This window comes from Heterocephalus glaber, unplaced genomic scaffold (genome assembly GCF_053883595.1).
Source record: "Heterocephalus glaber isolate CG9 unplaced genomic scaffold, H.glaber_assembly_v1.0 deba00001463, whole genome shotgun sequence".
Classification (NCBI taxonomy): domain Eukaryota; kingdom Metazoa; phylum Chordata; class Mammalia; order Rodentia; family Bathyergidae; genus Heterocephalus; species Heterocephalus glaber.
Window position 1 is genome coordinate 7083440 of NW_028258310.1, and position 27312 is coordinate 7110751.

Sequence of the window (27312 nt, forward strand, 5' to 3'; positions counted from 1 at the left end):
CAAAATACCAACTTAGAGAAAAACCACAAAAAGAAGAGCAAATTAAATCCAAACTAAATAGAAAAGAAATAAAAATTACAGTAGACATCAATGAAATTGAAAACAGGAAAATTATAGAGAAAATCAGCAAGATCAAGACATGGATTTTTAAAAGATGAATAAAATTGACAATCCTGTAGCTAAGATAACTAAGAAAAAAGGTAGATAAAGCACAAATTATTAACATCATATATGAAAGAACCAGTATTACTGATCCCATGGACATCAGTAGTTAATAAACAATAGTATGAACAACTCTTTCATACACATTTGTTGAATGAAATGAACTAATTCTTTGAGACACCACCTCCAGAACTCACATTAGAATTGTATGAATAGATGATATGAGTAGTCCTGTATTTATTGCAGAGTTGAATCAATGATTAGTAATTTTCCAAAAGAGAAAATCCTATGCCCAGATAGTTCCAATGGTATTTTCTACAGTACAGTTTACCAAACATTTATGGGACAAATGATATTGTCTCTTACAGGAACTAAAAGCAGAAGGAACTCATTTTGAGAACAGCATTTTGCTAATATCCACACTGGATACAGTGGCACCTCAATTCGCAAACTTAATTTGTTCTAAAATTTTGGAAAGGATGACCACATTTATTTTTGTGTGGGAACTATGACTGTAGTCATGTTTTCTCCTGATACAGAGTTTGCAAACAAAAACAAAGTTTTGCCAAATACGTCTGTCTGTGAATCAAAATGTTTGCAAACAAAACTGTTCATGAACCATGGTACCACTCTACAAGAACAGAAAATTACATACCAGTATTTCTCAGGAACATAAATGCAAAGGACCCTTAACAAAATGGTAGCAAAGAGAATCCAACAATGTCTAAAAAGAAGTATGCACTGTGACCCATGAGCTTTTATTTTAGGAGGAAAAGACCGAGTCCACATTTCAAAATCAATATATTATGTCACATCAAGAGAAAAACTTTTTTGAATATATCAAACCAATAACCACTGATAACAAAAAGAGTGTGACAAAATCCAATACTCATTATAGTCTTCAAAAATTTTCATAAATCTAAGAACAAAGGGAAGTTTCCTTAATTTGATAAAGGACATCTACATAAATGCTTAGCTAGCATCATCCTTGAGAAACTAAATGCTTTCTCATTTGAGAACATTCAGAATGGGATTGTTTAAGGTTAGCAATACAGCAAAGATGTTCTTTTTCAGCATTCCTATTCAACATTGTTCTGAACTAAGACGAGAAAAAGAAATATAGCCAGGGATTTAGCTCAGTGGTTCCACCGCCTGCCTTGCAAGCACAAGGACCCCAATTCAATCCCCGGTACCAAATATATATATATATATATATATATATATATGATTTGTTTTGTATTTTTTGTTAGAAGTGATCCTTTTTTTTTGCCTTTGATTATTATATGGATTTTCTTGCTATTACTTTGGTTTTGTATACATGTCATGTGTTTTTCTTCTTGTAATTTGGAAGGCTTATATCTTTTTTATATGTTGATACAGAAATATTTACTCATATGTATATTTTTTTTCTAACCATGACTTCTTGTTATAGCAGCCCCAGACAGTATTCATTAATGCCTCCCATGAAAACTCAGGTAATTAGCATCCTACAATTTCTCCTAACTTTTTTCTGTCCCACCTCTGACACTTTTTAGTTAGGGTGATTGCTGTTAAGACAATCATTTGTTGATCTATTCATCTTTAAATGGCTACTGAATTTTCACTAAGGAAGGTGAAAAAGTGAACAAAGTGAATTCTCTAAATTTAGGCTTGTTTCATTATCATTTTTACAGTTTATAATTTAACAAAACAGTATGTTTCTTATCTGATTAATTATACATCCTCCGACAGCTTATTCCTTGTTTATATAGTCATCCTCCCTCCCCTGCCTTTCTGCGCCACTGGAAAGCAAGCAGGCTTCACACTAAGCCATCTGCTCTACCACAGAGCGACAACCCTCGTGTTATATGTTGAAATTAGCCTCATGTTTTTGTGGTTTCCCTTATCGTTTCTTGGACAAAATGTTTTTATATTGCCTTTGTTTCTTTTTCTTCCAAGAATGATTAGTTGTTGTATATTCACAGTTTAATTATTATTTAGATGTAATTTAAATGCCTATTGTTTGAGAATGCCCCTTTTGAGAATGTCTGCCTACTGACTTTGTATATGAATAATTGCCCAGCAGGGTATAAGGCATAACATTTTGAAGCAGCATGTGCCTTTCACGTACTCTTTGGAGGCTATTGCCACATTTTCTAATGGCATTGAATGTGGCTGGCTGTGCTTTATAGTAGATGGCCAATTTGATTTGCCTGTCCCGCTTTCACAGCATATTCAACCTAATTTTCCGCCCTGGAAAAAGCTTCTTGAGTTTTGTGAACTTATTGAAGGCATGTTTCAGTATACACCTGTGTCATCATTTATGATTTTATACCTGGAACATAGTATGTGTAATATTTGAGCCACAGATTTTATTCTTAGTATTTTCAGGAAAAAAAAGAAAAGTAATTGCTTTGTCATTGAGAAGTTTTTCAATTCTATTGGGTTCCTTACTTCAATTACATAAATTACCTTTGGGTTGGTCTATTACCTGCTATCCACTTTCTTTAATTTTCCTGTCTTTTCCCTCTACATTGCTTGCTGTTATCTCAACCTTTCTTCCTTTGGTGGTAATTTGGTTATTAGCCAAGTCTAATTCTCCAAATTCAGTCAGTTTTTGTGTTTGGTTTTGTTTTGTTTCTTAATTTATATCTTCGGTTCTTAGATGAGAAGTTTTCCTTTTTATTTAACTCTGTTACTTATCGTCTTTTTTTTAAAGGTTGTCTTCTTTCAGGTTCATATTTCTACAGTGGTGCTGTACAACACAAAAAATTCCCAGAGAAATTTCTTCTATTATCTTTCTTCTAGATAAAATTTGTCATTTGTAGCATATATTGCTAGTAGCTTACACAGTATCCATTCTTCCCTATTTGCTTATGTCTTGACCACTCATTTTATTCAGTACAGTAAGGTACCCCGCTAAAAGGCAACATTTCCTAGATTCTTATATGCTAACTGTGACTAATGCCTTTCTTCTTAATTTCCTTCCAGAACAAGGACTTTTCAATTAAACTTTTTCATGTTTTTCTTTTTGCAGATGCAGCTTGTGTATTGGTTTATCTTTTGCTATGTTTGAAGGTCTTAGATTTTAAAGTATCTTTCACTCACTTTCCTTGACTATTATGTGTGTATGCTGGAGATTTGGACTAGGACTAAGATTTTACTGCAAAGTCATGATGAGTAGCTTCAAGGAAACCTTCTCTCTCCTCTCATTTTGGGTTGCACATTTTGAAAAGTATGGCGTGAAGTTTTGCCCTTTCCTTTGATTTAATCTGAGATATTTTGACTGGTTTGGTCCTATTTGTTATTCTATCATTAGGGTTGGGGAAAAGGAGAGTTTCAGATGTTTTTATTTTACCATCTTAACTTGGAAGTCTGCATGAGTATTTTAAATAAGTTTTAATCAAAGTAATACAAACAAATGGTCACAAATCAAATCATGCAAAAATATTGTGTTAAATAACAGCTGAGCTCTGCTCCAGGGTGTTTTAACCAGACCTTACTCCCTAGAGGCATTTTCTTTCATTTCTTTGTAAATGGAGGAAAAATTTACATACTGTGAAATGCACACATCTCAAGTGTACATTTTGGTGAGTTGTGACAATTGCACAGAGCCCTGTAACCTCTTTTACTAAAATATAAAACATTTTCATCACCAGAGTAAGATCCCTTACAAAATTTCTCAGTTAATCCTCTTCCCACCCTTCCCCATTGCAGAGGCAACAGCTGTATGGTTTTCATTCACTATAGATTACTTTGCCCACTGTAGAAGTTCATATAAATTGAACCATAAGATATATATTCCTCTAACTTTTTTACTCAGTATAATTATTTTGTAGTTTATTCACATCATATCACATGTAGTATCTTATTCCTTTTTATTATTATAAAGTATTCCTCTATCTATCTATCTATCTATCATAGTTGTATGTATTAATAGAATACAGTCTGGCATTTCAACCATTATCTATTTAAATTGTAATTTGTCTATCCAGTGTCTTGATGATGGACATTTATATCGTTCCCAATTTAGAGCAATTATGAATAAAATTGCTATGAACATTTCTGTATACATCTTTCTATCCATGTACTTCTGTTTTCATTTCTCTTGAGTGAATGCCAAAAAGTAGAATTTATGTGCACAGAATGGATATAGTTTTACTTTTTGAGAAACTATTACAATAATTTCCAAAATGATCATACCATTTTACAATACCTCTAGCAACATATAAGTGTTTTAACTGCTACATATCTTCAGCTTTTTGTGCAATCTTTTTCATCTTTACCATTTTAATGACATATACCATTGTGATTCTAATTTTTATTTCATAAATATAAATGTTTTATGCCTTTCTTCATGAAATGCCTATTTCTTGTTTTTGTTTGTTGCCAATTTTTAGTGTTTTTATTATTGAGTTATAGAAATTGTTTATATATACTTGACATAGACTTTTGCCAAATAGAAATATTGCAAATATTTTTTTTTTGGTAGTGGGGATCGAACTCGGGTCCTTGAGCTTGTGAGACAGGTGGCGGAACCACTGAGCTAAATCCCAGGCCCCAATATGTTTTCTTAATGGTGTTTTTGGACGAGCAGAAAACTTCAATTTTCATGAAGTAAAGTCTATATTTTCTTTTTGATTTTATTATTAATGAATCCTCACTAAGAAATTATTATTAACAAAGCTGTGGTTTTTTTTCTTCCTATTCATACTTTTATTTTATTTCCTATGCATACTTTTATTTCTTTTTTTTGTATTAAATTCTTTTATTGGTACATTGTAGGTATACAACACAATTACATCTCTCATTGGGAATTGTACCTTTACATAATGCATCTTGGTTCCTATTTTTTCCCCATTCCTAGCCCTCCCTTCACGCCCTCCACCCTTCCCTATTTACAAAGACTTTATTTCCATTTTTTCCATTTCTCAGCATTTTTCCTTTCCCTTCTTTCCTTTCCCCTGCCCCTCCCACTACCCCTACCCCTTCGAATCTTTTCTTCCTATTTTACATTTTTGATTATTCATTCTAATCATTGGTACATTTTAGGTATACAATATAATGACATTCATCATTGGAAATTTGCAGCTTTACATAGTCTCTCTTGGTTCTTATTTTTCACCCTTGCTCACCCTCCCTTCAACCCCTCCAGTCCTCCCTATTTACAAAGATTTTGTTCCTATTTTTCCATTTTCTCATATTAATCCCATTCCCTTCTATCCTTTCCCCTACCCCTCCCACTTCCTTCCCTTTTGCCCCTTTTCTTCCTATTTCACACGACCTATTATACATTTAGTCCTTATTTACACTTTCAGCTTCTCACACCAGAGAAACTATTCGGTATTTACACATGTGTGTCCTATTTAATTCACTTAAGAGTATCACCTCAATGTGCATTCACTTAGCTATAAATGTCTCTAATTTCTCATTTTTTATGGCTGAGTAGTACTCCATTTTATAAAAAAAACCCCACATTTTCTTTATCCAGTCTCCAGTTAATGGGCATTTGGGCTCTTTCCAAGTTTTAGCTATTACAAACTGTGCTGCTATGAACATGGGCGCACATATATCACTGTGGTATGATTCTTTTAATTCTTTGGGGAAGATCCCCAGCAGTGGAATAGCGGGGTCAAATGGGACTTCCAGTCATAGTTCTTTGAGGTATCTCCATACTGATTTCCACAGTGCTTGCACCAGCCTACACTCCCACTAGCAGTGGAGCAGGGTTCCTCTTTCCCCACAGCCCCGCCAGCATTTGTTATTGGTTGATTTCATGATAGCAGCCATTCTTTCTGGAGTGAAGTGGAATCTCAGTGTTGTTTTCATTTGCATCTCTCGAATGACCAGTGATGTTGAACATTTTTTCATGTATTTATTTGCTATTTCTACTTCTTTGTCTGAGAAATGTCTGTTCATTTCAGATGCCCATTTTCGGATTGGGTCTTTAAATTTGGGAGGTCTGATCTTTTTAAGTTCTTTATAGATTCGAGATAGTAGACCTTTGTCTGAGGAAGAGCAGGTGAAGATTTTTTCCCACATTGTGGGTTGTCTCTTCACACTGCTGGTTGTTTCTCTTGCTGTGCAGAAGCCTTTTAATAAGAAGAGATCCCACTTGTTGATTGTTTGTGCTAGTTCATGGGCAACGGAGGTTTTGTTCATAAAATCTTTTCCTACACCGATGTCTTCAAGGGTTCTACCTAACCTCTGTTCCAACTGGTTCAGAGTTTCTATTTTAATATTTAGATCTTTAATCCATTTTGATTTTAGTTTAGTGCATGGTGAGAGATACAGGTCTAGTTTTAATCTTTGGCAAGTTGAAGCCCAATTTTTCCAACACCATTTATTAAAGAGGCTATCTTTCCTCCAGTGAGGGTGTTTGGCTCCTTTATCAAAGATGAGATGGCTGAGTGTGTCTGGCATTGTTTCTCCATCTTCTAATCTGTTCCACTTGTCCTCAGGTCTGTTTCTTTGCCAGTACCATGCTGTTTTTATCACAGTAGCTAACAAAGCTGTGTTTTTTCACTGAATATCTTTGCTGTTATAATTTTGTCTATGATATATATCAGGTTAATTTTGTGTATAATATATAGTCAATTCTATTTTTTGAACAGATTTTCCTTTTTCCATTGAGTGGCTTGGACACTTTTGTTAGATATCAATCATGTTGTTTTGAAATTGAAATTAATTACATTAATTATTATCATCTATCTTTGTATGATTTATTTTGCTTTATGTAAAACATAAGAGCATTACAACAATGTCTTAGCCAATTCAGGCTTGAGGCTATTCAAATAGGATAATCCAGTAATTTTTAAAAAACAGGAAATTATATCTAATGGTTCTGAAGGTTGAGTCCAAAATCAAAACTCCAGAAGATTTGATGTCCCCTGAAGACTTACCCTGTGTTTCAAAGGTGACATTATTTGCTGCCTCCTCCCATAGCAAAAAAGGTAGGGGGCTGTGTGTCATTACATGCCCAAAGAGCGGAAGGTTCAAGCAGTGATCTGAAAACTCTTTGACAAAGGGTTGATCTCCTTTGTGAGTGTGGATCCCTCATGGCTTAATCACTTTCTAAAAGGACTGCTTCTCAATACTACCACAAAAGGAATTAAATTTCAACACGAATTTTTGAAAAAATTATGTTTATTGGGACTACGACCAACAGGATGCTACAAAAGACTATTTGCCAGGTGTCCTCATCACACTGCACATGTTTCTAAGTATGGCAAGTGTGTAAGAGCCTATCTCATCTTTCCTGGGCCATTTTTTCAGGGTTGTTTGCAGCAAGCAATATTGAAGGATAAGAAAACATTATACTTTCCTCCCAAGAATGAGTAGTTCTGGTTCTGAATACTATAGAAGCAGTGAATCCCTAGTTCTATGACACCAACCCTCAGTCTGCATAGCATTTGTTTGGGCCTTTTAAAAGTCTCAGATCATTCTCAGTTCCTAATCTAATATATTTCCATTTTTCCTCACTATCCTTTGTATTATTCTTGCAATATATTTTCCTTCTACATGTGTTTTAAAGCTCTCAGTACAATGTATATTTATTTAAACAGTAAAACATAATTAAAAATAGGATACATAAAATTATACTTACTCACAGGGTGTTTTTGCTCTTCCCATGCTTGGATCTATTTGGGGATACTTCGGGATCTGTCTGGGGATGCCTGGCCTGGGGTGTGCAGAATGTACTTGGTAAATATACTGTGACACTCCTGTATGGTAAAGCTAGAATTCTTTTCTCTATATCATCCCGAGGAATTTCTGACATCTGAACTTTGTTTTGCAGTGACTACCATTGGGAATCTGATTTTGTTAATAAGAACAGCAAGCAACTAGCCTCACATATGTCCCTTACAAACTGAAGACTAAATTTGATTTCTGTGGTTCATATACTTTTACTCAGATGTGATTAGATGGTGAATTTAATTGACATTGTATGTCAGCAGTATTCCTGTCTAGATTTCAAATTTGATCATCGCCTTTGATAGACCTGTGGCTTTAAGAGATAAGAGAGGATTTTAGCAAAGTTATGGAGATTTCTTAGGTTATAATTATACCTTTGAAAATGTAGGGATTTGGTCAAGATGGTCTCTTCTTTTAATATATCTGAGGCTTTCTGAAGGAACCATATGAATCTGTAGTTTTAAATTCTTCACACCCTTCATATTCTTCATGTACAGGGTCAATGAATTTCACTAAAGCCTTGCTCTTAAAGTACAGCTGTTAATAAATAAACAGTATAAAAATTGCCTTCAGCTCCATCCAGGCCAGATTTCCCTGTAAATTCCAGAAGGTTCGTTTTTATTATTGAATAAACCAGGATGCTTAGTTGTAAACAGGAGAAGCAGATTATCTATTGCAAGCAGGATGGGAACCTATTAGAAGGAACTTAGCTCAGAAGTTTCGTAAGAATTATAGAAACAGATTTCAAGAAGCAAGCAGACTCAAGAAGGGAGAATGGCTGCTGTTAAGGTGTAGGTCTAAAATATTCCCCCAAAAGTCACACTTGAAGGTAGGTCTGGTTGTAAGAGGTAATCAGTGGGTGCATGACCTGGAAGGATGTACTTTTGCCCCTGGCTCTTCCTGCTCTTTAAACTTCCTGGTTACCATGATATGAGCATATTTCCTCTATCATACTCTTACACCATGCCGTTTTCCCTTGGAGTCTGCTGACCATGATCTAAAACTGTGAGACAAAATAAACCTTTCCTACTTTAAGTTGTGAGTGTTGGTTATTTAGTCCCAGCAATGGAAAAGCTAACTAATACAGAAAATTGGTATTGAGAGTGACCATTACTGTCATTGTAGCTGACTATGTGGTTTAGAACCCATTGGATCTCATTTGAAGGAGAAATTTGGATAGGTTTGGTTATGTAGACAGGCAAAGCCTAGAATGCTGTGAGCCAAGTTTGACAAATGATAATGGTTGGAGCTCAGACCACCAAAGATCTGCATTATTTTAGGAATGCAGACAGTAAAGGCCAGACTCAGGATGTTTCAGTAGAAGCCATGTGTGTTATATTCTGGCAGAAAATTTGTCTACATTTTTCTTATGTCTTGAGATTTTTGTGGGACACTGAGATTAAGGATGATGGGCTAATCTTATGGATAAAATTTCAAGGCTGCTCAATATTCCTACTGTATCATGAGTATTGCTGAATGTTTGTAGTCAGATCTATTAGCAAACAACAGAGCTGAAGGATTTTTAAAATTTGCAGTTTTGTCAGAAAGGACACACCTGTAAATTTGAGAGAATGATGCTCATGGTTCCTGAAAATACTAGCACAAAAAAGAAGTCAAGTACTTTGTACAGGAAGAAGAAAGGTGCCTTGATGGCATCTCAGAAATCCAGCACCCCATCCATCACAGGCTCAAAGGTGCAAAGCCATAAATGTTTCAATTGAGAAGAGAGCCCTATGGACATCTCACTCAGGGCCGTCTGGAAAAGTGCATCCCTAAGTACACCATCCAGGCACTCAGACACTATTGCATCCATGGGCCATGGGGGCACAGCTACTGCTCAAGCTGATGGCAGATATTGTTATTATCCACATGGTACTGGTTTTTTCAGGTATGCAGAATGCAAGAGCTATGAGGTCATGAAGACTTCCTCCCAGATTTTAGAAGAAGGCCCAGGAGGATAGGCAAAAATGTGGGACAGGGTCATTTTTCATGCCAGGAGCCCATTGTTCATGACAGAGGACAGTAAATAAAGCTGTGAGAGAGAAGGCAAAGGTTCACTAGTGATCCCAGGAAATTGAAAATGTGAGGAACATGGAATGTCTGTTGAGGAAACAGAAGACAGTGAGGGGAACCAGCACAACAGAGAGGCCATTGCTAGCTGCAACCAGCAAGACCACAGTGATGAGGCTTCCCCAAGTCCTTTAGAGCTCACATCTCACCACAACCTACCCTGGGATCTGGACATGCAGCTATAGGATTTCATATTTTCCCTGCTAGGTTTTGACCTTGCTTTGGTCAGATTTCTGTCTATTCTCCTATTCCTCTCTTTTTAGAATGGGAATGTTTACCCTATTCTATTATAGATTAGAAGTATTTAACTTTCTTTTTTATTTTACAGGGGCTCCCAGCTAAGAGTTTGCTCGAGTTTCAGAGAAGACTTTGGATTTAGACTTTGCAGCAATGCTGGAACTGTTAAAGCTTTGGCAACTCTTAAGCTGGACTAAATGCATTTTGGATAGTGAAACAGACATGATCCTTTGGGAGCCTGGGGCAGAACATTATGGTTTATATCTAAAATGTCTCCTGAAAAGAAGGGAAAGGAAAAATTATGAGAAATGAAAAAAATGGAAACAAAGTCTTGTAAATAGGGAAGGGTGGAGGGGGTGAAGGGAGGGCTGGGAATAGGGAAAAAATTAGAACCAAGATGCATCATCTAAAGGTACAATTCCCAATGAGAAATGTAAATGTATTGTATACCTAAAATGTACCAATAAAAGAATTAAAAAATATGTCTCCTGAAAGTCTTATGTCTGAGGTTAGGCAGGTCACTGTGGGAATGACCTGGAAGAGAGTATTTTTGTCACCAGCTCCTCCGTGCTCTCTCAGCTTCCTGGCTGCAATGATGTGAGTAACTTTCCTCTGTCATACCTTCTCGGCATACCATTTTTCTTTTGGAATCAGCTGCTCATGGACTGAACCTACTGAAACCATGAGTCAAAAAACCTCTCCTCCCTCAAGTTGTGAATGTTGGATGTTTTGTTACAATAATGAAAAGACTATGGAACCATTATTTTTTAAAGAAAGAATAGGCCTTTTGTCACCCCTAGACATTAATGCAGCTACCCTCAATGATTTATTTCTGCCCCTTCATCTGCATACCATTAAAGTTAATTCAAAGTTCTGGACAGCAGCCTTCAATGGAAGAAGTTAAATAATCCCAGGGGGAGATTTACCCATATACCTTTCATATTTGAACATCTAGAACTGAATTCTACCAATACTGCACACAGTAAGAACTATTCCCTAAAGAAAGAAACAGATTGGTAATGAACAGCAAAAACTAAACAAACAGAAAGAGATTAAAATAAGCCAACAATTTCATACTATGATCTGATTCTGAAGATGTATTTATTCTGACCCTCAATGCATTTGATAAGTAAATTTTATATTATTCAGTCAGTATATGGATACTTGTCTGATTCAAATGTTTTTGCTCCCAAAGTGACTTTTATTTTTACCTTTCTATCTAGAAAATGTGACAATTTTTTTGTTGTTGTTACTGTTCCATAAGATTCTGAAATTCTGTAATTTTATAATTTTTGAGTCTTTTCTGATTTCCCATGCTGAATGTTTCTGGGACTATACTCTCAAAAATGATGGCATTCTTGACACTTTGATTACTCTTTTCCTCCATTTTTCCATTCCACTTTTCTGAAACTCTTGTGTTATTGCTTGTGTCTAGATAGTCCCCCCAAAGTCTCACACAGTCATAGGTGGAGCCTTTTTAGAGCTGGCTGAATCTAGAGTATGTGATTGATTCATGGCACACTGCTAGGATTAAAGGTGCTAGGATTAAGGATGGGTGATTACTAAATCAGTCCACTGATTGGTTTGGCACCACCCTAATCCCAGTAACCTGGATACATTATAAAGGACAGAAAGAGGCTTGTCTTCTCTCTTTCTTGCTTTGCTACCATTTGCCCACCATTAACTGTTTCTCCTCTGCAATGCCTATCTGCCATGGCATCCTGCCTTGGGGGCCAGCTGATTCTGCACTCAAACCTCTATAAACTGTGAGCTAAATAAATCTTTCCCCCTTTAATTTGGGTAGTGGGTACTTTGTCTCAGCAGTAAGAGAGGAATAACTAAGACATCCTGATAATCAAATACAGTAATACCTAGGTTCACAATTGCTTCTGTTGCTGAGCTGAATTGTTCACCAACAGAAGCATTCAGGAAAATTTTACTTCCATTCATGAACTCCGCATCAGGTGACGAACATGACCACAGCAATCTTCCCTGCATGAACACAAAGGCAGCCATCTTCCCTGCTCTGACACATGGTTGTGGCTTACTCTAGTAAAGATCATGGTTGCAGGCAGATCTGTGTACACTTGCTGTGAAGCAGTACTGTACAGTTTTATTCAATCCAGCATGGCTCCAAAGAAATTGTGACCAAGCATAATGGTAAAAAGAAAATACAGAGGGGTACTGACAGTAACCAGAGCATGTAGAGCCATAATGAAGGTGACAGGAATGTGCAGAGCAAGAGCAAGAATGGTAAGGGAAGGTTTTACAGAATTGAAGAAGGAAATTGTAGAAAAGCATGAGCATAGCATTCGTGTGACTGATCTGGCCTTGGAGTACAAGATGGTAAAGTAGACAATCTCAACTATTTTGAAGAATAAATGTGCCACCAAAGGAGTTCCTATATCAAAAGGAGTAATAAGGTTAACCAAGCAGAGGATATGGTGCTGGAAGAGGTGAAAAAACTTTTGTTAGCGTGGGTGAATGAGAAACAGCTGGCAGGTTATAGCGTTACTGAAGCTATGATCTGTGAAAAAAACAGGAAATTACACAGTGATTTATTGAAAGAAAACCCCTCTACAAGTACAACAAGTGATAAATTCTGCAAGAGAAGTGGCAACCACAGTGTGATAAACATGGTGAAGCTTGCAGTTCTGACAAGGCCACTGCAGAACCCTATGCAAAAGAATTCATAAGGGCAGAAGGATACATTGCTCAACAAACATTCAGCTGGGAACAAACAGGGCTCATCTGAAAGAAGATGCTGAATAGAACCTATATTACGCAGGAGGAAAAGGCAGTTCAGGGGCAGAAGCCCATGAAGGACATATTGACCCTTTTGCTGTGTGTGAATGAACACAAGCTCTGATCTGAAAATTAAGCTACTTCAACAGGGTGGACATGGAGGAACTTGTTGAGGACCACAAGAGAAGAACTTGCTGAACTCCAGAGTGAGCAGCAGAAGACGCTTGTTGAAAAGCACTGCACTGAGGAAGAGGAAGACAAGGAGGTTAGCAGTGATGTGATAAAACCCATTATGGAAAACTGGGACGAGTGCCAGGATTTCTTTGAGAAGTACCACCTACTGTAATGAGCAGAGTGTTGAATATGATGAATGACAATGTGGTCTTTCCTTTATGGAGGAAAGACTTTATGCAATGCAGGAAAAAACAAGTGATATTAAATAGATATTTTTGGTCAAAATTGACCCTGCAGCAAAGAGACAAAGAAGAGAAGAAACCCATGAAAGAGATTTCCCCAGAGTCCTTATGAAGGAGGACTCCCTTTCCCCACCCACCTTCCTCTCCCCCACACTAGAAGTCACCTCAAGCAAGGTTAGTGTTCTCTCTCTTCATGCTGTACTGTACTTTGCTTCATATTTTTGTGGTTAAAAATTACATATGGTTCAGAACAGATTAACCTTATTTACATTGAACCTTATGAGAAAATTTGATTCAGTTCGCAACCAAAATTAGTTTGTGACCATGCTTGTGGGGGTTAGAATGGATTAACCTTATTTACATTGAACCTTATGGGGAAATTTGATTTGGTTCATGACCAATTTTGTTACCAGAATCGTGGAGAGAATTATGTTCATGAACCAAGCACCACTGTACCACTGTATTGTACTAGAACTTACCATTTAAATTTGTCAGATCTTCTCTTCCATGAGTAAATCCTCTCTTCCTGTTCTTTTCACTGAATTTATTTCTTTTTTGCATTTTTTCAGGCAAAGAGAGGATGAGAAGTAAATTTTTATTCTTTATATTCCTGTTTTGTTTTTCTTTTTGGTACCAGGGATCGAACTCGGGACCTTCTGCTTGCGAGGCAGGCAGCGAAACCACTGAGCTAAGTACCCGGCCTGATATTCCTCTTTTTAAAAGTTGCATATATATTCATGTTATTGATTCTTCTTTTTGGTTTGTGTATGGTATTGAGGATTGAACTCAGGGTTTCTGCTATATCCCAGGCTTTTGTTCATTTATTTTTTTGAAAATTTTGTCTAGTCTGGGATTGAATTTGTGATCCTCCTGTCTCAGCCTCCCAAAGTGCCAGGATTATAGGCCTGTACCACCAGCTCAGATTTTACTTTTTATTTTGAGATAGTATCTCACTGCCAAGGCTGGGCAAAAAAATTGCAATCGTCCTGCCTTACCTTCCTAGAGAGCTGGGGTTATAGGCATGTGTCACCAAGCCTGACTCCTTTTTCATTCACTATTTGTGGAAATATTTTTCCTGTCTGAATCATCTTTTATTTTTCAATTGCTTTCTTTTTTACTTACAATTTTTTTAGTTTGTCAGTTTTACTCTTTTTAATTTTTTTTTTTTTTTTTTTGGTACCACAAACCGAACTCAGGTCCTTTCACTTGCGAGGCAGGTGGCAGAACCACTGAGCTAAATCCCCAGCCCTTTTTTAAATTTTTGGGACAGGGACTTAGTATGTAGCTCAAACTAGCCTTGAAGTCATTATATATCCAGACTAGCCTTGAATTGAAAAATCCTCCTGCCTCAGCTTCCCAAATACTGGAATTACAAGCATGCATACTATGTCCAGCTGAACCTATCAATTTTTGGTTAGTATTTTCCAGTCATATGCTTTTCCGAGCTTAGCATTTCTGGAACTAGAAATTTGGTATACCTTTTGATTTGCTTCTACTTTTCTGTGTTTTATATGTAATAGTTGCAGTTATTCTCATATTTGGTAGGCTGAGTGGCCAACACTGATTATTTTATATACCATCAATTCTTAATGATTTGTGTTTTTATAATACTTACTTTTGCGATACCAGAGATCTACCACTGAGCTACATTCTCAATCTTTTTGTTTTTTAATGTTTATTTTGAGCCAGGGTCTCACTGAGTCTGTAAGCTGTCCAGTTGGGACTTGAATTTGTGATGCTGCTGCCTCACCCTTTCCTAGTTGGTGGGAGGTACTGTGATATTTCTTTGCGACTCTTCACTGCAATCACTCTTTCTTCATCTGTGTCTATTTACCAACTGATAATCACTTTATTAAAATAATCAATTTAAGTATGTGCAATGACCTCAATTTATTCTATTCAGCTCAATCCTGGAAACAATGGTGGAATTAATTTTGCTCTAAAGTCTGTTAAAGTAAATGGGCTGCTTGGGGATTCTCATCTGGAAACCATCCAAATGGTTAAGAATCCTTACAGGAATTTTGCTTGCAGCAATTTTTAGAGTGTTGGTAGCCACCTGATCCTTTCCCTTCTCATTGAGGTTCATTTTCTTTGCACCCGTAATCAAACCACCACACACCTACATACCTTCGCCAAGGATTTTATGTTGCCAGCCATTAGGGTAATTCCACCTGGGTAAATCTCCACCTGTGCTTCTATGGGTGTCTTCCCAGTAGCTTAAAAAGCCACAGTGCAATGGTGCTTACTGAGTAAGAAGCTGTGAGTCACAGCTGGTAGGGACACTAGCTCTGCTGAGGCTGTGACCTTGTCAGAGGTCACTTATTATTTATTTGTTTGTTTGTTTACTATGGTACTAGTGAATGAACCCAGGGCCTTCACACTGAGCTATGTCCCTGCCCTTTTCTATATTTTATTTTGAGATAGGGTCTTGCTAAGTCTCTAACTTGACCAAGCTAGGGTCCAATTTGCACTCCTCCTACCTCAGCCTCCCAGAGTGCTGGGATTACAATTATATGCCACTGTGCCAGCTCCCTGTTTAGTCTTATACACATACCAACTAAGGTTTCTCCTGACCCATGAGAAGGAACTACTCATTCATAGTTGCCACATCCCATGGATGTGATTCGTGTTCATTTTACTGATACTAATTTAATCATTTAACTTTACTATAGCCCAACATTTGAAATAATTGCTCACTTTGTCTGTCTTGAAAAAATACTTTTTACTTTTTTCCTATAACACTGCATTTTCACTTCCTCCTACCACATTGCTTACTCATTTCAGCCTCTTGCTGGACCTGGTAACTGACCTTCTCTGACTATATTCCCTTCCCAGGTAATATTTTCTAATATTATTAATAAGTTTAATGTCTGGTAGCACCAGTGTCAGTTTTCCTTAATCTTCTTTTCTTCCACATTATCTTTTTTACCTCAGAGTGAATTAGGTTGTAACAGAAATTGTAACGCAAACTGGCTTAAAAAATGTGAACACAGAGAAGGAACTACACATTGATTGTAGTTTTTAGCGGTAGACAACAGAACTCACTTTGCTTATTTTAACAATCAGGTGTTTATTGAAGGATAGGAGAGAGGATACAAAACTGTTGGAAGGACAGGAGGAAGAGAAGCTCAACTTTTTGGAAAAAGAAAACCACCTCCTAGAATCGTTTTTCCAAGCTGCTGATTTTCTCTGCCACTGTAACCTTTAGAACATGCTACTTCTGTTACTGCAGCCTAAGAGATACCTCCACTGGCCCGTTCCTCATACAATTCTATTCCAACTCAGTCCTCTGATGAGTGGATTTGACCCCCGAAAGGAAGTTTTGTTTCTTTATACTTAAGGCAAAGGCACTTGAGAAAAGTAGTTTTATTTCTGAATTGGTGAGGCAAGAATCACAGCATAGGACACTATCAAAATCTAGAAGAGTTAAAAAAAATCAGGTAGTCACAAATGGCAGTTGTCTATTATAGAGGGGCTGAAAGGCATTGTTTGCCCAGTCTCCAGGATTTCTCATCTTTGCCTTCCTCTGTGTGCTTGTATTTTCTTTTAGATTACTTCTAATCAGTCGAGTAAATAACTCTTGGAAAGACCAGTTGGTGTCAGGTACTGTTCTGGTAGATGGCCTCTATCCAACAGGGTATAAGAGAGATTGTCTCAGGTAATTTCTAAGGAAACCCAAGGACTATTTTCTGCTGTTGTTTTGTTTTGTTTGTTTTTTTCTCTCTGTAGCTTCTAGTAGAATATGCATACTCTGAGCTAGATCTCAGGACATTTGCTGAAACAACATTTCTCTGATAAGCAAGAAGGACAGTCTGATAGACTTAAGGCCATATAGGCTACTGCTGGCTTGGGTGCAGTGAAATTCCCTTGTAGCACATACACCTATTTTGGAAGGGATGAAAACAACACAGAGGAAATGAATGCTAGATATCCCAAAGAGTATGCATACATTGCTTCTATTCTATATATTTATCATTATAGATGAATTTAAGAATTTCATAAGTACATTCATCTATTTGCTTTTACTATAACAAAGTATCTTAGGCTGGGTATTGACAAAGGGAAACATTTATTTAATTCATGGTTCTAGAGGTGGAAGTACTAACAGGATGGCACTAGCTCTGGTGAGGATCTTCTTAGCTCGATAAGCTCATGGCAGATGACAGCACAATGATAGGAATGATAAATCACATGGAAACACAGAAAACCAGAGATGAAAAGGGAGGGACCAGTCTTGTGACCTTCCCCTAGGCCCTTCCTCTTAACATTGCCCTGGCACTTAACATTTCCACGTTAGAGACCTGGTTTCTAACACATGATGAGCCTTTGAGGACACACAAAGCATATCGAAACAGTATCAGTTAACATCTATAGAAATCACATTATGGAACAAATAATTTTGCAAGAATTAGTATCTGCACAAAATTCATTCTTTGATCCATGAATAAGAGATACATTTCTACTTGTTATTCTTCATTACTCATAAAAATTTTAAGGTGTCTTTCACATATATTTCCTAGGAAGATTTTTATAAGATAATTTCTATTTTGTTATGGTGAAAAAAACTGTTTAAAAAAATTATATATGTTTATAAATATAGACCTATTACCAAACTATGTTTAGTAAATAAACATGATTTATTCATAAATAAATTTTTAAAAGCTATTTATTTAGAAAAGATTCTGGAATAAGGTATAAAGTTTCCATTTAATTTTTGCTGATATTGCTAATAAATTATTTTGTCATTTTATTTCTAACAAGTAAATATTTAATTTTTAATGGATATATTATTAAAATGGCACTAATTGCTAGAATGATATATAGTGGGCATTACAGATTTATCACTTAATTATGCTTATGTGCAGTGATCATCAAATTAAAGAATATGATCCTTTACATTTCATCTGTTTATGAGTAATATATAATAAAATTTCCAAATAGGAAACAGTTCTATTCAGAATTTAAATGATTACATTAAATATGAATGTAGTCATTGCTATTATTCTCTAGATATTTACCTGCTGAATTTATACTTTAGAGGAAACACATGAAACCTCTATTTGAATCTCTTTCTGCAAAGGAAAATAAGATTTTTAAGAACAAATTTTCTTCGGTACTGGGGTATAGTATAGATTTAACTTTTGTATTTCTAAAAACATTCATCATGAAAATGCATATTTTCACTTCCAAGTCATCTAATTTACTTAAAGAAAACACAACTTTTGTTTCATAAGAAAACTTTAAAACACTATAGCAATTTTATATTCTTTTTTTCTTTATATGCCTTTTGCAAACCAGTTTTTGGCTCTTCCATTGGCACAACAGACAGGAATTTGATTTAATTTTTCTCAAAAAACACTTAAATATGACCAATAAAACCCCATTGTTTTCATAAACTCTATTTGCTTTATCTCAAAAGAACTAATGAAACAGCAGGTTTTTGCCCCTGTGCCACATCTACCAAGAGATTTTCTGATTATTTAATAAAGAGTATTTCCTTAGGAAACCCTAAATTATATAAGTGATAGTAAGGTGCTAAGACACTTCCGTCTCTACTTTTTTTCCTCAAAATTTGAATTTATTATGGATTTGTTCTTTTTTACTACTCTCATTTTCTTTTATTTCAGTCCCCTTCCCTTTATTCCTCTAAAATAGTGAAAGTTTCTTATGAAAGTAGAGTTCTGGAGTTTCAAATTTCCCATATTTAAACTATTTAGGAAATTTATGGGGTCAATTTTAAAGCCAGTTGCAATAGTATATTTAAGATTCTTGGATGAAGTGGCCTTTTATAAATAAGATTTTCCTGTTCAAATGGCTTCCTGTTTACTATGAAGAGGAATTTAAGCTACCCCATGAAAGCATGTTCATCTAAAGCAAATTATTTCTTCAAAGTTCACCTTTTTTGGTTTTTGGTACCAGGAATTGAACTCAGGGCCTTGGGCTTGCTAGGCAGGCACAGCACCACTGAGCTACATCCCCGGCCCTGAAGCTCACCTTTTTCTAATATACAAAACAGGTAAAATTCTTTTTCTATAAATTTTCCTTCTACTTGTATGAACTTTTTAAATGAGTATATTATTAAGTTGATATTTTAAAGCTTTTGTTGAAAAATTTTTAAAGTTCATTTCTCTTATTAGTATTTCAAAAGAAGAATATAGACAAGGCTGTTAGCTTTAGAGTTCAAGAGTGTTTACTTTTTCATTGAAGAAATGGCGCTGAAACATTTTGACCTTCTTTCTTACAATAATTTTTTATGATGACCTTGCACTTGATGTACAAACAGGCCAGCACTGATTTCCCTAGAGTTACAACCTTACTGTTTCTCCAATTTTTTTCTCGCCAGCCTAAATATTGCTTTGCAGTGTTTCAAGTTTCTTTTTTTTTTTTTCCCATTAAATTTATTGGTACATTTTAGGTATAAAATACAGTCACATTCATCATTGGGATCTTGTACCACTACATGAGTATCTTGGTTCTTATTTTTTTTCCCCTTCCCCTGCCCTCCCTTCACCCCCTCCACCCTTCCCTATTTGTAAAGACTGTTTCCATGTTTTTCCTTTTCTCATATTTTTTCTTTTCCCTTTTTTCCTTTCCCCTATCCCTCCCACTTGCCCTGCTCCTTTTTTTTTTTTCTTAATTTCTTTTATTGGTACATTTTAGGTGTACAATACATTTACATTTATCTTTGGGTGCTTGTACCTGTACATGATGTATCTTGGTTCTCATTTGTTCCCCATTTCCTGTGCGCCCTTCACCCCTAAACCCTTCCCTATTTACATACATCGTTTCCATTTTTTTTTTCTTTTCTCATAATTTTTCCTTTCCATTCTTTCCTTTCCTCTTCCCCTCCCACCACCCCTACCCCTTTGGACCTTTTCCAATTTCAAAGTATCATTTATTAGTTATTAATCCTTTTAGTCCTTATTTACACTCTCAGTTTCTCACACTAGAGAAACTATTTGGTATTTACACATGTGTGTCTTATTTATTTCACTTAAGAGTATGGCTTCAGTATGCCTCCATTTAGCTATGAATGTCTCTAGTTTCTCATTCTTTATGGCTGAGAAGTACTCCATTTTATAAAAAAAAACCCCACATCTTCTTTAGCCAGTTTCCAGTTGATGGGCACTTGGGCTGTTTCCAAGCTTTAGCTATTACAAACTGTGCCACTATAAACATGGGTGCACATATCTCACTGTGGTATGATTCTTTTAATTATTTTGGGAAAATACCCAGCAGGGAAATAGCTGGGTCAAATGGAAACTCCAGCCCTAGTTCTTTGAGGTATCTCCACACTGATTTCCATAGTGGTTGCACCAGTCTGCACTCCCACCAGCAATGGAGAAGGGTTTCTTTCTCTCCACACCCCCACCAGCATTTGTTATTGGTTGATTTCTTGATAGCAGCCATTCTTTGTGGGGTGAGGTGGAATCTCAGGGTTGTTTTCATCTGCATCTCTTGAATGACCAGTAATGTTGAACATTTTTTCATATGTTTATTTGGTCCTTTTACTTCTTTGTCTGAGAAATGTCTGTTCATTTCAGATGCCCATGTTTGAATTGGGTCTTTGAATTTGGGGGGGTCTGACTTTTTTCAGTTCTTTATATACTCTAGATAGTAGCCCTTTGTCTGAGTTACACTGCTAAAATTTTTTTCCCATATTGTAGGTTGTCTTTTAGCTCTGTTGGTGGTTTCTCTTGCAGTGCAGAAGCTTTTCAATAAGATGAAATGCCAGTTGTTGATTCTTTCTGCTAGTTCCCATACTACTGAGGTTTTGTTCATAAAGTCTTTTCCTACATCAGTGTCTTCAAGAGGTCTACCTAACTGATCTTCCAGCAAGTTTAGTGTTTCTGTCTTAATATTTAGATCTTGAATCCACTTAGATCTCAGTTTAGTGCATGGTGATAGATATGGGTCTAGTTTTAATCTCTGACAGGTTGAAATCCATTTTTTCCAACACCATTTATTAAATAGGCTATCTTTCCTCCAATGAGGGTGGTTGGCTCCTTTGTCAAAGATAAGGTGGCTGAGTGTGTCTGAAGTTGTTTTTGCATCTTCTAATCTATTCCACTGATCCTTGGGTCTGTTTCTTTGCCAGTACCATGCTGTTTTTATCACAGTAGCTTTGTAGTATAGCTTCAAATTGGGTATTGTGATACCCCCAGCCATGTCTCTGTTGGCCGGAATTGCTTTTGCTATTCTAGGTCTCTTCTGGTTCCAAATGAATTTTTTGATTATTTTCTCTACCTCTGTGATGTATATTGTTGGAATTTCTATCAGCACTGCATTAAATCTATATAGCAATTTTGGAAGTATGGCCATTTTCACTATATTGCTTCTTCCGACCCAGGAACAAGGGATGTCTTTCCATTTTCTTATATCCTCCTCGATCTCCTTTTTCAGGGTGCTGTAGTTTTCAGTGTAGTAGCCTTTTGCTTCATTTGTTAGATTGATTCCTAGATATTTCATTTTTTGGATGCTATTGTAAAAAGAATTGTTTCCCCAACTTCTCTCTCAATGGGTCTGCTATTTGTGTATAAGAAGGCTATTGTTTTTTGAGTGTTGACCTTATATCCAGCTACTGTCCTGAATCTGTCAATTAAGTCCAGAAGTCTTTTGGCAGAGTTTTTTGGGTCTTCTATGTAAAGTATCATATCATCAGCAAATAATGACAGTTTAACTTCTTCCTTTCCTATCTTTATTCCTTTTATTTCTTTCTCTTTTCTAATTGCTGTGGCTGATGTTTCCAGAACTATATTGAAAAGGAGTGGTGATAGTGGGCATCCTTGTCTTGTTCCTGATTTTAGCATGAAAGTTTTCAGTTTTTGACCATTTAGTATGATGTTGGCTGTTGGTTTTTCATAGAGAGCCTTAATCAGGTTGAGATAAAGACCTTCTATTCCAATTTTCTGTAGGGTTTTTATCATGAATGGGTGTTGGATTTTGTCGAATGCTTTTTCTGCATCTATTGAGATGATCATATGGTTTTTGTCCTTGACTCTGTTAATATAGTGTATTACATTTATTGATTTACGTATGTTGAACCATCCTTGAATCCCTGGGATAAATCTGACTTGGTCAGGGTGTATAATCTTCTTGATGACCCTCTGTATTCTGTTTGCCAGTATCTTGTGGAGGATTTTTGCATCTATGTTCATTAGGGAGATTGGCCTGTAGTTTTCTTTTTGGGTTGGGTCTTTCCCTGGTTTTGGAATCAAAGTAACATTTGCTTCCAGGAATAAGTTTGGAAGCCTTGCTTCCCTTTCAATTTCCTTGATGAGTTTAAAGACTATTGGCATTAGTTCTTCTTTAAATGTCTTGTAGAATTCAGCAGTGAAGCCATCAGGACCTGGGCTTTTCTTTGTTGGTAAATTTTTTATTACATTTTCAATTTCACTCATTGTAATTGGGGTACTTAGAATTTCTATATCTTCTTCATTTACCTTTGGCAATTCATACGTATCTAGGAATCTGCCCATTTCTTCTGTGTTTTCCATTTTATTAGAGTACAGGTTCTCAAAGTAGGTGTGATGCTCCTCTGAATTTCTGCTGGTTCTGTTGTGACCTCCCCTTTTTCATTCTTAATTGCATGGATTTGAGTCTTTTCTTTCCTTTTTTTGATAAGGTTGGCTAGAGATTTATCCATTTTATTTATTCTTTCAAAAAACCAACTCTTTGATTCATTAATTTTTTTGTATCATTCTCTTAGTCTCCATTGCATTGATTTCTGCTCTGATCTTTATAATTTCCTCTCTTGTGCGGGCTTTGGGTTTGTTATGCTCTTCTTTTTCTAGGAGTTTGAGGTTCTGCATTAGATTATTTATCTGAGTTCTCTCTGTTTTCCTAATATGGGCATTCACTGCTATGTATTTCCCACATAGAACTGCTTTCATTGTGTCCCATAGATTCCTAAATGTTGTACTGGCATCATCATTTACTTGTAGAAACTGTCTGATTTCTTCTTTAATTTCCTCTGTGACCCATTGGTTTTTCAGTAGGGTGTTATTCAATTTCCAGGTGTTTGTGGGAGTTTTGCAGTTTCTCATGTTATTGATCTCCAATTTTATCGCACTGTGGTCTCATAATGTACAGGGGGTAATTTCAATTCTTTTACATTGACTTAGACATGTCCTGTGAGCTAGCATATGGTCTATTTTGGAGAATGACCCATGTGCAGCTGCAAAGAATGTGTATTCTGATTTTGTGGGGTGGAACACTGTGTAAATATCTATTAAATCCATTTGTTCAATAGCTTGGTTCAGTTCTAGAATTTCATTGTTAATTTTTTGTCTAGATGATCTGTCTATTTGCGATAGTGGGGTATTGAGGTCCCCCACTACAACTGTATTAGTGTTTATTTGGTTTTTCATGTCCATTGATATTTGTTTTGTATAGTTGGGGGCATTCGTATTTGGTGCATATATATTTAGGATTGTCATCTCTTCTTGGATTGTTCCCTTCACAAGGATGTAATGACCATCTTTGCCTCTCTTAATTAGTTTTGGTTTGAAATCTACTTTGTCTGCAAATAAGATTGCTACCCCTGCTTTTTTCTGGGTTCCTGTCATGTGGAGAGCTGTTTTCCAAACTTTTACTTTCAGTCTATGAATTTCCTTTTGAGTTAGGTGTGTTTCTTGTATACAGCATATTGCTGGATTTTGCTTCTTAATCCATTTTGTCAGTCTACTTCTTTGATTGGTGAATTGAGGCCATTAACATTGATAGTTATAATTGATAGATATTGACTCATCCTTGTCATGATGTTTTACTGTTGTTGGCTCTTATTTCTTTTCTCCCCTTTCCCTTTATTTTCTTACCTTGTCTGGTGGCTTCCCTTTGTTGAGTCTCATGGTGTTGTGACCTTCGTTGCCTTTTTCAAGGATATTGCTTAGAACTGTTTGGAGTGCTGGTTTGGTGTTCATGAAATTTCTCAGGTTTTCTTTGTCATGGAAGCATCTAATTTCCCCCTCAATTTTGAAAGTTAATTTTGCAGGATACAACAGTCTAGGTTGGAAGTTATTTTCCATTAGGGCTTGAAATACCTCATTCCAGGCTCTCCTTGATTTGAGGGTTTGTGTTGAGAAGTCTGCCGTGACTCTGATGGGCTTTCCTTTATAGGTGATTTGTTTCTTTTCTCTAACTGCCTGTAGGATTTTGTTCTTCTGTTGGGTTTCTAGGATCTTGACTATTATATGTCTAGGTGTAGATTTTTTTGATCATGGCTGGGTGGAGTTCTATATGCCTCACTTATCTGTATGTCCAATTCTCCTCCTCTGTCTGGGAAATTGTCTACTATTACTTCTGTGAACAGTTTTTTTAATGTCAATTGTGCTTTCTCCTGTTTTTTTGTGGACTCCTATCAGTCTTATGTTATTCTTCTTTACATCATCTACCAACTGTTGAATTGATTTCTCAAGGTCTCTTACTATTTTTAAGAAACCTCTGTTTTCATGGTCCTTCACCACAATCCTGTCTTCTATATCTCATATTTTATCTTCAGATTCTCTTAATCTGCTCTGCATGCTTTTAATGGAGTTTTTAATCTCCTGAATATCTGTTTGAATCTTTTTCATGGATTCCATTTCTTTGTTATGTTGGGTGATCCTGGTTTCCATTTCTTTCTTATGCTGGGCATTCCTGGCTTCCAGCATGTTTCTGAGCTCATCTATTTTTTTTTTTTTATCAGTTTCTGTTTTAGAGCCTCTGATCATGTCTTTCACTCTGCTCACCACGTCTGTAGTTATCTGGGAGATTATTTCTGCTTTGAATTTTTCTAGAGCCTCATTCATCTATTTTGTTACTTCCTGTGCTATAAGTTCATGTGTCCAGGTGGTTGATTATCAGACTTTTGCACATCATTTCCCCCAGAAATTGCCTTTTGTGGGGTGGAAGTCTGGGCTTGTGACTTGCTTAAATGCCTTCTCATTTTTGTTTTTGGTACTGTCCCTGGTTTAGTTCCTGGGTTGATATTATGAAATTGTTTATTGTAAGTATCTTTGTTGATCTGTTTAAAACCCTTATGAAATGATTGCTTCTCAGAGGTGTCTACCAGATATAGCTGTTCTTTAGGTTTTGAGTCTCTGATGACTCTGAGGCTATCTCATTTTCATTGTACCAGAAAGGAAAACCGTTCAGATCAATCACGACACCTTAGCCCAAGTCATACAATCAGCAACACCATAGCATCAAATACCTCTTAAAGAATGACAATTTGTGGTAGTTATTGATCTATCACCTTTAAAAAATAAAGGGCCTCCTTCAAGGTGTGTCTCTGCTGTCACAATAGACAACGTGGGCAGCAGTGTGCAGTTATAAGTCAATGAGTCTCAGTAAGCTAGTCCTAGACCCGTGAGATTCAGACAGATTTCTGGTTGCAAGTCCCAAGTTGAGCTCCCTGTCCTCCTGCAGGGTTGCACTCTGCAAGTTTCTACTGCAGGTTTCAGCTGCTTTTCCCCTGAAGAAAGTCCAGTTTCTGATGGGAGCTGATAATCCCTCCAATTTACCAATCATGGTGGTCTGGTGTGCCTTTATTGCAGAGATTCCCTTCACTTTTCCAGTGGGCTTGTTTTCATCAGGGAGCCTGAGACAGGCACTGTCTCTGTTGTTCACTTCTGGAGCTCAGGACAATGGCTTTTGTCCCCCTGTGCCTCTGCAGTGTGTAACCAAGTAGCTGCACAGCCAAAAGAACAGAGGCGGGGTGGGGTGGTTATTGTTGGAGCTGCCCGTGGGGCCCAGCTGTCAGCTGGTGGGCCTGACCAGGGTGGTCTTCCTTACCCTGTCCTGGTGGCTGGTGGAAAGCTGGTGGTCTCCCCTGCTTGTTTAGACCTTTTCTTCCTGTTACACAATATCAATTATACATTTTTAAAATTACAATATCAAGATCTAGGAGACATCACCACAGATTTTACAGAATTTAAAAGGATATAGAAAGCATATTTCAAAAATATTTTTTCAAATAAATTTGACAACTTCTAAGAAGTACCTTGGAAGTCAAATTAATGAAACTAACTCTGGAGGAAATACAAGATTTGAATCACACCTATTAAAGCAAGTATATTGCTAGCTTGAAAACCTACCTATATGACAACAACCAGCTCATATACATTTTAACTGATAAATTATATCAAACATTTAAATCAGAGAAAAGAAGGAACATTTCTCCCCTCATTTTAGGAAATCAACATTGTGCTAATCCTAAAACTGGATAAAGATAATAGAAGAAAAAGTATGAACATAGATAGAAATTTGTTTAACAAAATAAACTATTAGAAGTCAGATCTGGCAATGTGTAGAAAGTGGTTTTGTTATAGGGATTGCAGTGTTGGTTTAGCTTTGGAAGATCCACCCCCAAAAGTCATCATTTTAACAGAGGAAAGGAAAAAGCCATATGCTCCTGTCACTAGTTGGAGAAAAAGTATTGGACTAAATTCCACAGCTGTTCATGGTAAAAGCTATCAGGAGACTAGAAGTAGAACAGAAACTTCTCAACAGATCAAAGGCATGTACTCCATACTTCCACCAAAAATGCCTTATATGAATGGAGAAGATACAATGCTTTCTCCTTAAGGTGGGAAACAAGGGCACATATGCTTATGCTTCATCTGTCCATTAAACTTTGAAACATAGGCCCAAACCAAAATAGCCTTGCAATAAAATGACACAATTAGAATAGAATTGGCAAGGTAGAAGTAAAATCTTTATATGTAGATAAAATGACCATCTACAGAGAAAATACTAAGAAATCTCTAGGAGCCCCTAGAACTTGTATTTGAATTTATCAGGATTAGAAAACACGAGGTATATATAAAAATTCAGGTCTATGTATACTTACTATAAATGAAAAATTGGATATTGAAATTTAAAAGTTATGTAGGAATACAAAGGACCCAGAAAAGTAAAAAGAAAAAGAAAAAAAAAATCAGTGTTGGAAGACGTTTAGTACCTAATTTTATGACTTCCTCTAAAGCTACAGTAATCATGGCAGTGTTGTTGTAAGGAAAGACATATA